Here is a 12,398-nt window from a genome sequence, read left to right as displayed (position 1 = left end):
AGGACAGATGTCAGTTGTGCTCATCCCCAGCAACCCGCCATGGTTTAACCTGCCATGGTTTAACCTGCCATGGTTTAACCCGCCATGGTTTAACCCGCCATGGTTTAACCCCAGCCAGGAACAAAGCCCCACAGCTACTCATTCCCCCCACAGCGGGATGAGGGAGGGAATCAGGAGAGTAAAAGTGAGAGAACTCATGGGTGAGATAAAGGCAGTTTAAGAGGTAAAGCAAAAGCCGTGCACAAGCAAAGCAAAACAAGGAACTCATTCACCGCTTCCCATCAGCAGGCGGGTGCGCAGCCGTCTCCAGGAGAGCAGGGCTCCATCACACACAGTGGTTACTTGGGAAGACAGAACACCGTAACTCCAAACATCCCCCCTGCCCCTTCCTTCTTCCCCCAGCTTTACACGCTAAGCGTGACATCGTGTGGTGTGGAATATCCCTGTGGTCAGATGGGGTCAGCTGTCCCAGCTGCGTCCCCTCTTGACTCCTTGTGCACCCCCCCCAGCCTCCTCACTGGTGAGTGATGTGAGAAGCAGAAAAGGCCTTGACTATGTAAGCACTGCTCAGCAATAACTAAAACATCCCTGTGTTATCACCACTGTTTCCAGCACGAATCCAAAACGCAGCCTGTACTAGCTGCTATGAAGAAAATTAACTCTATCCCAGCCAAAACCAGCACAATTACTTACCTCTTCAAGCAATCACCATGCCATTTTTGCCAAACATTCCACGCCCGGTTGTGTGATATTAGTAAAGTTCATTTTTGGGAGCTTCTAAGCATAAGCAAGATTTGGTGTTGTACCAAGGAAAAGCCAGCAGCTGATTTTCTCTAACCACATATAGCTACAATTAGCTTCTTTGAGCAGAGTTCTTTCCTAACGAAAGATGTGCTAGAATCCTACCAAGGAAAGCCCTGAATTCAAAAAATGAATTCCTAGAAATCCTGGGATATCAGACTGAATAAGAAGTAAGCAAAGCTGTAAATCTTGATCTATAGACATGGAATAGCTTCTGCAAGCATGGAAATGCAACTATTTCCCTGCAGAGCTTTCTCAGAGCCACCTCTAAAGGTGTCTGTGTTTTTTTGGGGGGTATTTACAACAGTGCCAGAGCTCTGCACTCTCAGAAGCAGCCCAGGTGTGTGCTACCTGTGCATATGTGAGTGTACAACACTAAACAGGTAGAGTTTAGGGTGTGCATAGGATTACTGGATGGAAATTAAAGAGCACAAAATCCAGACTAAGATGTCAGGAAACAAATCCTTACATTAAGATCTCCTCAGCTCCGGAAGATCTGTTAGACTTCCCAAAGGAAGTGGTGAAAAATCCCATTGCCTGAGTCATATCAAATCAGTCTGGACAAACCTATACACTGTTGGGAACAATCCTGCCCTGGCATGAGAGTGGGTTGAATGACCAGAAAGTTCTTTTCCACTGATGGTTTCTGCAGCCCAGTAATCCTGGAAAAATTTGGGTGAATTTCACAAGAAAGTGTGGTCACAGCAGCAAGACGAGCCTGGTAGCTCCTGGTCCCACCATCAAGCAAATGGGTTACAGCCTTCTCCTGCCTTTGCTGGCACATGTGAGACTTCCCAGCAGGCCTTCTGCCTGTTTTGCCCGTTGGCCATGGGACACTCTTCAGGACAAGGCACATCACTTGCAAGTTTTTCCATACACACAAACTGGCAAAAAGAAAAGTCACAAGTGGGTTTTTTGTCCTCATGAGCAGTAACAGTAAAAAAAATTTGCATGTTCTACATACATCCAAGCACACTTAAAATTAGCATCATTTATGAATTGCTCTAACCAGGTCTAGTAACTGGTTTAAGCATCCCAGTACATTTTGGTTTCATCAGCTGTTGGTCCTTTCAATCTCTAGTCCTTCCTCAAAAGTGAAACAGAGCAACCTAAAGGATTTACCAAGCAGTTTTCATCCACATTTTCCCTTCACTAATATTTCTGTCAATTAACCACATAACACATTTTCCAGGCAGCTATTTCCATTTATAATTTTGTTGCGTTAACTATACCAAAAATGGCACATTCCATAGATTCTCTTTTGATTTCACAAGATTACAGGTTCATTCCACCAAGGGCTTCTGGAGTGACAAAGCCCTTCATTTTGTTGTCTTTCCCCCCCTTGTTGAAGTAGTGGTTTAGAAATTATGAGAATATAAGGATGCTATGTGCACCACCCAGCTATCAAAAAGCAATTCAGACAACAGGCAAGGCCTTAGTAAGTCTAAGCTACTTTCTAAATAGAGAGGGGAAACAAAATGTCAGGCAAAGCAGTCATTTTTGTGGATGAATCACTCAAGGAATCCAATCCAGCTACCAAGTGGTCTCTAACATGACTAATTTTTTACTTCTGTCTGTTCAGTGTTTCCAGTAAGGCACCTTCTCAGACACATCAGCACCTTTCCACAAGTCCCCACAGTAACTGACTCCCTTCTCTCTCCACTGATGCATTTTCCAGTTTGGGGAGCTATGGGGAGAGCTAGACAGCACGGACAAAGCTACAGGCCTTGGCCAGATCGCTAACACTTTTCACCAGAGACCCAGTGCTTGTACATCTAGATCAAGCACCAATATACCACCCTAGATCACCCCTCCACCTGCCAGCTCTGGTTCATCCTTCAGCCTCTTATTTCAGCTGGGTTTCCAAGATGCAGCACCCACACACCCACCCTATTTCTACAATAAATGCTCAACTACTGCTTGGGGGATGATGCCTTCTAGTGCTGCTGTCTTTCTGCAGCATCCACAGGCTTCTGAAGGTGTTACCAGGTTTTACAGCTACCTGAAATCGCAAATTGGCTGATCACCAAGGAACACTTAACAGGGTTCCTTGCTTAATTATTTTTTAAATACAGACCCGGTTTTGTTCAGTTACAGACCAGCATCCTAGAGTCTCCTGTTCACATATTTTGGGGTTTTGCAGGGTTGGTTTTTTTTTTGGGGGGGGGGTTCCCCCCCTCTACATTTTTCAGACACCTTTAAGGAAGTCCAAGGAGTTTTGACCACACAACTTTAAGATCAGCAGTGCAAAATACTCCAGCAGCATTTCACTTCCCTTGGAGGATCTGATCCAGGAAAAACAGCAGAGTATCAACTCCAATTGTTCTCTCCTGAGACATTAAAGCAACTGTGTCAGGGAACAGGTAGCAGATAGACCCCAGTCTGCTGTGCTTCCGATCTTTGAATCGCAACTAAATACCACTGGCTTGCAGTTTATTTTTTTGCCTGCAACCCCCTCCCCAGAGGGTGAGGACATCTCTAGGAGCACTTACACTTGCCCTGTGGGTTACAACTGCCTTGTTGGGTTAAAAGGGTTTGCTGCATCACCATACCCAACTCCAGCGTGCGATCGCAGCCACAGCTTTGTCACTCCTTGTGGTTTTATTAGCCCTGGGAAGCAGCACTGCGCTTGTTAGGGGTTCTGCAGACACGTACAGAGAAACCCCCAAGCAACTAATGCACATAGGCAACTCCTAAACATTAAGAAATAAATATCTGCATAATTAACATTTGGGGGGGGGAGGAATTAAGTTAAATTCATGGGGTTCTGATTAGGACCAGATGTGAGGTTTTGTTTTGTTTTTTTTTACTGTTGTGATCACAACAATAGGAATTTGGCAGTGCATCTCCGAGACAGGAGGGCTGGGAGAAAGGCTGAAAGACTCAGCTGGGTCCTGCCCCTTCCCTGGCACCCAGCCCTGATGGTTGCCCACCTGGTTCAGTCCCTTCCACCTCTGACCACCACAAAACACAGCCTCACAGTGCTGCTATGGATTTATTCTCTTAAGTCTCTCCAGACTCACACAAATCAGAAGCACCGGGCTGCAGGAGACCTCAGTCCCAAATCCTGTACTAAAGCAAGGGCGCTGACTCCAAACTATCCTCAGCAGCTCCCCCTCCACAGAAGCAAAGCCTCTCTGGGAGGGCAGAGCTCTTGACAGCTCATTACACCTCCCAGCTGCGTGGCTTCCAGTTTATTGGTGTCTTTAACACTTTCCTGCCCCACTGCCTTTTATTTACCTATCATACAGCTTGTTTTCCTCTGGCAAGGCTTCCCTATGGCTTTGTATTCATAAATCATGAGGCCAGAGGGGCTCATGTTTCACAGAGGCCATGGGGCTTCGATGAATTAAGTCTTGTTTGAACTAGAGTATCTTTTTTAGCAAACCAAACAAACTTCTTGACCTGACTTGTACTACAGCAAAAGGAGCCCAGAAAGAACTCCAGGCTGCAGTGGGAAGGTATTTTGCTTGAAAAGTCAAGTATAACAGTTTCCCTGTGGCACTGCTGAGAGAATGGAAGATCTGAGGAGACACCCTCATCTCAGACATATTCTATGGGGTCCAAGGCTGATTTTTGTAAGGGCCTTTTATACCCTTCTGGCAACCCTTACCTTGCCATCAGTGCCTTGCAGTTTCAGACGCTTTTCTTGGTGTCATGTCTGGTCCCATTGAGCAGTTTTTCTCCCCCTTGGTCCCTGGCTTCAGTAGCAGAAATACATATATATTATCCAGATCAAATGCTCAGAGGGTTTGCATTGACATAGCTCCGAAGGCAATGAGGCTTCACACATTCGTGCTCACAACATCTCTGCCCCCATGCCTTCCTTTACATGAAAAACTCAAGTACTTAAACATCAAACATGACTGCAGTTTAATTTCCAGAGTGACATTAAACCTTAAATCCGGACTCTAATTCTACAATCTTGCCCAAGACCCACAGAAAACTCAGTCCTTTCCCAGAAATGCTTTTCCATTCAGACAACAATTTATTTCCAGCTCATATACAGCTTTCATGCGGGACTAAACACTTACTGATCAACACTACAGGCAGTGCCAAGTAGCCAGCTGCATAAGTGGGGCTCCCATGGCTTAACTCACGCAATGTTAAGCCTAAGATCAGAAATTCTGGGACTATTTGCCCCAGTCCAGTTCTCTGCTAAACCAGCTGCTCACTTGAGGGACATTTTAGCATAGATTCCACTTTTAAGGATCTGTGTATTTAAAAAGACAGAAGAGTCTTCAGATGAAGGACTCAATTGACAAAGGTCACCAGCAAACATGACTAATCCATTATGCTGTTAAACAACTCAACATGTAGGGGTTAATCAATGCTAGCCCAAGGTCTAATCCCTCTTTCTGCTAAATAACTCACTGAAAACAAACTCTGCCTACTAATGGTCTGGAAAGGAAGATAAATGCATACAAGGCTTGAGAAGGTTCAGTTTTCAGAGCTCTCAGTTACTATAAAGCCTGACTACTGTCAGCCTGGCCAGATGTTATTTCTATCCTTGCAAGGATATGGATTAGGGGAAGGTTGGCTGGCGCTCTGCCAGTTTACAAGAGTCAACTCCACCTCAACCTGGGTTAGCAGGGCTGTCCTGCACAGACAAAGCAAGAGTCACTATTCCCTTGGGGTTCCTGTGTATATTCCAGACCCCTATTTACAGCTGTGATTTGTGCTTTTACAAGATGGTAATTTCATGCTGCTCATAAATCTTTCCCTGAAAACTGGTATTTGTAGGTCAGCAAGGAGAGGAAGCCAGCAACCAAAATTGCTGAACTGCTGCAGAAACTGTACAATTGGGCCGCAAACACTGAAATACAATTAAGAGGAATCAAAGAACCTTGTGTTGTCTCTCCTGTTGGAAGTGGACGTGTTTGTTCCGTGAGGATCAGTGGCTGCTGCCTACACATTGAGGAGGTTGTTCGGGATCGGGGAAGAGGATGACACCATTTGCTTACCCAGCAGATAGAGCTCACTGCATCGATATACCAGCCAAGTTTGGACTGGCAAGTCACATCACTGACATTATGTCATGAAAGCGTTCATCCCTTTTGATTTCTTTTTTTTTTTTTGCATTTCTTACACCTCTGGGATTGCATTTTCCCTCAAAAGGGAACAGAGACTCAGCAGAAGGTTATTTCCTCTGGCATTTAAAGATATTGGGAGGAAACTAATGCTAGTTTAGGTTCTGCAGCGTTGGAAAGCCCATAAATACCAATGCTAACCTGTCCTTAAGACCCTCCTATGTCCCATTGATTTTGGGGCAGCCTTTGCAAAAGCCCAGTCCCTTAGACCCAATGGCCACACACAATGTTACTACAGGTCATGCCAACTTTCAACAAGCAGGTATTGCACGCTGGGATCCTCAAGACACAGGATCTCAAACACCACGTTTCTTTTTCCTTGTCAACCCTTCCAACACTAAGAAATAAGGGAAACCCTTAGGGCTGTGCCCATCCTTGCATTCATTACACTCGTGATGCATAAGTGAAGTAAAACCTCTTTTACTCCAAATGCCTTACTGTTCCCTGTAAGCAGGCTTTTTACAATTAGAGAAGAGGTGCTCAATTCCTGAAGGAAAAAAAATATTAAACCAAACCGTTTTCTAAGTTGCATTCAATTGCAAGGGCTCTCCAGCTTCCAAGTAACTTGGTGCTTTCATCACCAAAGTTTTGCTCACCTGCAAATGGCAATAAGTAACTTGCAGGATTTTTGCTCTTTGGCTAAGCACCCAAAACATTTGCTGCTTTTCTAAGTTGATTTTTTTTTTTTTTTTTTTTTTTTTGATATGCCAGTGCAAGGTTCACAGAATAGCTCCGTAGTGAATTTGCAAGCAGCTTCTTTCCTTCTGAGCTCTCCAGGACCATCTACAACCCGATACAACCAGAGGCACCCAATGAAAAAAAAAAGTGATTACAAAGCAGAATCAGTCCAACGCAAACTCTCAAAAAGTAACTTAAAATCAAGTCTCCTCTTAAAGACCCTGTGCCTGATCTCTGCCTAGGAACACCCAAGAACTACTGACAGCCAAAGCAATCCTGTTGCCCTACGAACCTTGACTTCATTGAGTTTTTTCAGGCAAAAAGGTGCTTGGGCCTGGGATCTGAATAAGGACAGTCATCCATGGAAAGCCAGAATTGTGGTCCTGCATCCTGGCTCCACCATCCTTCCCGGCACATTTCAGACTGCGAGCAGCAGGCAGTGCAGTCCCCATTTCCCACTGTCAGCACTGGAGGATCTCGACTGGGTGGGCCCCCGTGGATGATGGAGGGCAGCTGGGATCTCACCCAGCAGCTCTGCCAGACCCTTGCTGGAGCAGGAGGCAGCGAATGTGGAAAGCAGATGTGCGAGCGGAGGAAATGGGGTTTGCAGAAGACAAGGAAAGGAAGCACCGAGCAGCCTGCGGGAACAGCACCTGTCCTGCTAAAGCGAGCTGTGTGCTCCTAATAAAACGGCTTCGCAGCAGAGGCAGGCACACCGACCGACCAGCGCTCTCCCACACCCTCTGCTCGTTTGTGTCAGCACAGCGGGAAGCAGTCTAGCCTCCAAGATACCGAGAGACACCAGCAGGGACCAGGCTGAGGACTTCCAGCAGCGAGAGGTGCATGGCTCCTGCCTGAATTGGTAACTCACCATAAGAGCCAAAGGAAAGAGCTTTTTGACTGAGTCACTGGCATGGGGAAGAAGCCTAAAGTATTTCCCCAGCTCCTCTACTGAATCCGTCCCTGAAGTTCAACAGCAGTCCCTGCGCTGGCTGTAAAACTTTATTTCTTTTTGATAAAAAACACTGAATGTTGGATACTTTGAGATCTAGTACTGTCTACCTGATTTGGAGCAAAGATTTAAGCCTGCCGTCCTCCTTCCCAGCTGTGGAAGATAAATGATAAGTTTCTACAAGGTTTAGTCCCAGAGAAGCAGAGCTCACCAACTGCACAGGAAGCAAACATATCAAAATCATCCTCAGACAGCTCAGAAGTTTATCATGTAAATCTTTCACCTGTGACTTTTCACTTGATCTGCTCCAAGGCAGGGTGAAGGGAAAGAAGTCAGGAGTGGCTCTTTTCACGTAGAGCGCTGTGGTTTGGTTCAGTACTAGTTCTGGAGTACAAGAGATTTGGTCATGGGTGTGTGTATAGTGTCATACTGAAAGCTGTTCATCGTATAAAGTTTACATCACAAAGTTTAGGGGTTTTGGCATATTGTATAGTAGCTGAACTGTGTCCTAATAATGCTGGGAACATCACAGACGTGCTGGTTCAATCATTTCCCAATAAAGCTATGCGTTGACCTCTTCAGCGCCTGCATTTTCACATCCCCACATGAGTAACCAAATACCTCTGAATATCTGTATTCCTCAAGTCTGTAGTTTAATCATGGGTTGAGCAAATTCCTCAGGCAGGTTGGAAACACATTTATGAACGTATCAGTCTGCAGTGCACTGTAAAACCATTATTCCCCACAGAAATCCCTGTGGTGTAAATAAAGCCAGACAAGCTCAGTTGCTGCTCTGCATTCTCCTTGCTAGAGTCCAAATTCTCTCAGACACTTACGGGAAGGGATGCCAGCCCCCCCCCCCCCCCGAGTGTACCATTTGAAAGCCCAAGAGCAACACCCCCCCCACCCTGACCCCGACAGGGCTCACACTTCCCTACATTTGCTTCCTGTGGTTCATTCCCTCACATGCAACGTTATCCCCATGGGACGTGACAATAAGTCAGGCTGGTGGCTGTTTTATTTACTGCCAGCTGCAGTTTCCCCTCTGAGAGCTGCAGCATCTGATACATGAAACCTGATAAGCTGTATACATGTCTTCCTTATCATCCTGCTCTGGCTTTTCATTTATTGAAGTCCCATGAACACAGAAGCACAAAAGGAATCGCATCTTGCAATATGCAGTTTGGCCTGAAAAAGGGCCTCGGAGACACTGAGCACCTCAGTTCAGTGCAGATGTTCAGCATGTGGCAGCACAAGTACCATTTAATAACAGGATTGAGATCAACATTTGCTGCTAAAAATGTCAGTTCAGTGTAACTGAAGTTAATTCACATGCAGATCCTCCCAGAGCACGACAAAGATCCACGCACAAAATGATCTGTGCCAAGAATTGCGCATAGTAAACGGGGCAGAATCAGCATTTACCACAACAGCAGCATCATTGCAAGAATCAAGAGCAAGTTTGGGGTGAAGTTTGGGCCATTTGCACAAAACCTCAGGGGCAGATTATTTGCAGAATTTATCCCAGCAACTCCGAAGCAGCAGTGTGCAGTGAGAGCACTGGCATTAAGAGAAACTGCTGAAGAGAAGAGGGCAGCTGAGTGATGAACCCAGGCACCCTGCAAACATTGTCTCCAGGAGAGCTCTGTGGAGGTGGGAACACTCCATGTCCTTGCAGCCCAGAAGAGCCTCTCCTTTTCTCCCGTTGATTTATAACCTTGCAGGCAGCCCAGTTGGAAGCAGGGTGTGCAAACAAGAGCACTTGAGTCACTGCAGCCATCACAACCCTTTCCTTGCGGCTCTCCTCCCAGCGAGGACCTCTCCCCTTCCCTTGCAAGGCTTCAGCTATCACCACACTGCTCCAGGAGCAAGCATCGCTCGTTTCTCCTGCACAGCCAGTTTCATACAATACAAACTGCATGTTTTCATCATTGTGCTTAAACCAAATGGCAATTAACAGGGTTATTCATCCCCTTGCTGGCTATGCTATGACATGGAGTTAACATTATTTGTTTAAACAGGAGCTCTGTTGTTTCCTGAACTCTGCATTGGCATCAATAGCCCTGGGGATGAGGAAAAGAGCTGCTTTCTGTAGCCATCACTCCCATCTCTTTTAAAGCACAGTAATATGAAGAGAAGATAATCTACGGGCTTTGTTACAAAAAGGAGACTGCAAAACCCCAGCTTTCTATGGCTTTGGATCATTCTGTGAGCACCCCTGACAAAACACCACTTCAAGGCTGTCAAATGGCCCTTTCTAGACACACTGTCCCTCGGGCACTCACGATTTGTTTCTTCCAGAGAGCAAGAGGCATTGGTCCTGTGTTTCCCCCCCACACACACACACCTTTCCCAGGTCCAGCTGCCTTGGTGACTGCAACAGCTTTGGGGGCTTTAGAGGGAACTATTTCCAGCGTGTACTTTGGAGGAGTCACCAGTTCATAAACACATCTGTGCTAGAGGTACAAAAAAGCCCCGTGCCAACTATTACTGCCACAGACCTTAACATAAATGAAAGTTTCTTGCCACCGTGTCATGGTTTCGCCTCGTTATGCTGCAATCTTCTCTTTCCAGCTCCGTGTATTTACCTGCATAAACTGGAACTAGTATGGAAAATCTTGGTATTCAGAGGTGAGACAAGAATACTGCTACATTTCAGGGAAAGGTGGAAAGAAGAGGAAAGTGCCATCACAAATGTTTTTCTCCTGAGCCTACTCAAATCCTGCATGGAAATTTGGAAATTCAAGTTGCATTGGCTCTAGGGAGCAGGCAGTGTGCATGAATGTGCACGCATGTGAGCAATGTCAGTATTTCTTGTTTTACTTCCAGAGGAGAGTTAAACATGAACATTTTCAGTATATTTATTGTGGTTAAATAAAAATAAGTCTCTTGCAAGAAAAAAACCCAGCACGATATATCAGCCTCCTCCTAAGCACTGAATTACTTCTTGCTTTATTATGTTCCTCACTTATTCTGTCCAGAGGTTCAACAGCAGTGCAGTTACAGCTGACATCACACATGGCATGAAGAACCAGGGCCAAGGCTCAATCCCACTCTGTGGGATACAGGCCATAATCTTAGCTGCTGACTTCCAAAATTAGCCAAGCTCTTTGCATTTCTCATACATACCATGGCTTTCTTTTGACGCAAGGAGAGAAAAAGGGATTTCTTCTTGCCAAATGCATCTTGCAGCTAGAAGACATCATAATGAGTCTACCGGCCCTTCAACACACAAGAAGATATCAGATGGAAAAAGCTACAGTCCTCGAGACTGTTGGACAAACCTTACTTTTTCCCCTTGTTAGAGCTGAGGTGGACATGGGGAACAGCTGGGATGTTTTTCAAACAAGAGCAACCAATTTAATGAAACATGAAATTTATGAGCTGGTCAGCCTTAAGAATAATTAAGTTCAGGGACCCTCTGGGATCCAGAGGCTTTCTCAGTAATGGAAAAATCATCTGTCTTCCTCTAGGATCTATAGGCTGCAATGAAGAAGCTTGTAACCCCTTTGGGTAGCCCAGGGACTGATGTACCACAACTGGCATCATGATCTAGAAGTGAAATCCCAGTTGTGACTGGGAATAGCAAACTCCCAGCACTCCTACTACGCTACACAGCTGGCTTTTTCATTTCTTCTGTGCTTTTGTTTTCTTAACTGCCTCCAGCGACATGAGCCTGGAGTTTTGTGAATCAAAGCTGCAGCAGGAGCTCCGAGTCCTGTTTTGACTCGAAGAATGTAAATCCACTAGCAAAATTGCACAAGTGGAGGCACCAGTGAGTGGGGAGGGAAGAAGCCAGGAAGGTAAGGATGGGAAAGGCAACAGTCTGCATCCAGAGCAAGAGGAATGCAGGAAGAGAATAAAATATACGTTTCTTTTGTACTCCTTTCAGCTTAGTGGTTGGTTGGGTTTGCTCATTTTTCATATGGGCAGACAGACAAACTGCAATATGCTGTAGGAGGGATGGGCCTACAATAGGACAAGCTGCCATGCTTGGGCTGTACTGCAGCTTTCCAAGGCCACCGCAGTGACTGTGGGATGAGCAGGAGGTAGAGCTCCCTTGCCACTGCCAGCAGAGAACAGCCCTCCCTTACAGCACTGCTCCAGACACCAGTTTGCAGAAGAAATAAATACATCCCACAGCTCAGGGCAGCAAAGATCACAGTTCAATGCTACAGTGAGCATGTATATATACACCAAGTGCCAGAACCTCCCCTAGTACTCCTCCAAAGCAAAATAACAGCAAAGCAAAACAATAACTGTAACAAACACGGCAGCTTCCAAAAGAGACAGGCTTAGCCAGTCCCAGATAATAGGATGTGTCTGGTGCTCGCAGTGCTGTCCTCTTCACTTACCCACCAAAGCACAAGACAGCATTGTGCAAACCTTGTCCCTAATACAGCTGGTGCTGCACAGCATCCAACCACCTCAACACGGAACAGCTCCACCACCTCCAGGGGTGTTTCCAACACCCCCCACAGCCCAAGTGCGCCTCACAGGGTCCTGATGCTCCTAAACCAGCTCCCCTGGCAGTGGTAGCGGCAGCCGCACAGGACTGCAAACAGCAGGAAATTTTTCAGGGCAACCAGCCCTGCGAAATACCACATTCCCCGTTCTGAGGGGTGGTCTGAAAAACCAAGCCACTTCCAAAGCTGTAAATTGAAATGGTGATTCAAACCAAGGCGAGTGGCCCAGGAGCTGCTGGGCCAAACCTGACTCCCAGACAGCTTGGCCAGCCATCAAGCCAAGCAAAGCGACAGGATTGCTGTGGCTACGCTGGCTTCAGGCCCAGAGCTGGGGCTGCATTCGCCTGCTGCGTGGAACCGGATCAAGACCTTCACCATTAGGCTGGTAATACCAGTGGCCCTTGGGCAAGG

Source organism: Leptosomus discolor, chromosome 19 (assembly GCF_034619465.1).
Source record: "Leptosomus discolor isolate bLepDis1 chromosome 19, bLepDis1.hap2, whole genome shotgun sequence".
NCBI classification, from domain to species: Eukaryota; Metazoa; Chordata; class Aves; order Leptosomiformes; family Leptosomidae; genus Leptosomus; species Leptosomus discolor.
The sequence above is the reverse complement of the archived record's forward strand: the minus strand, read 5'-3'. Positions refer to the sequence as shown.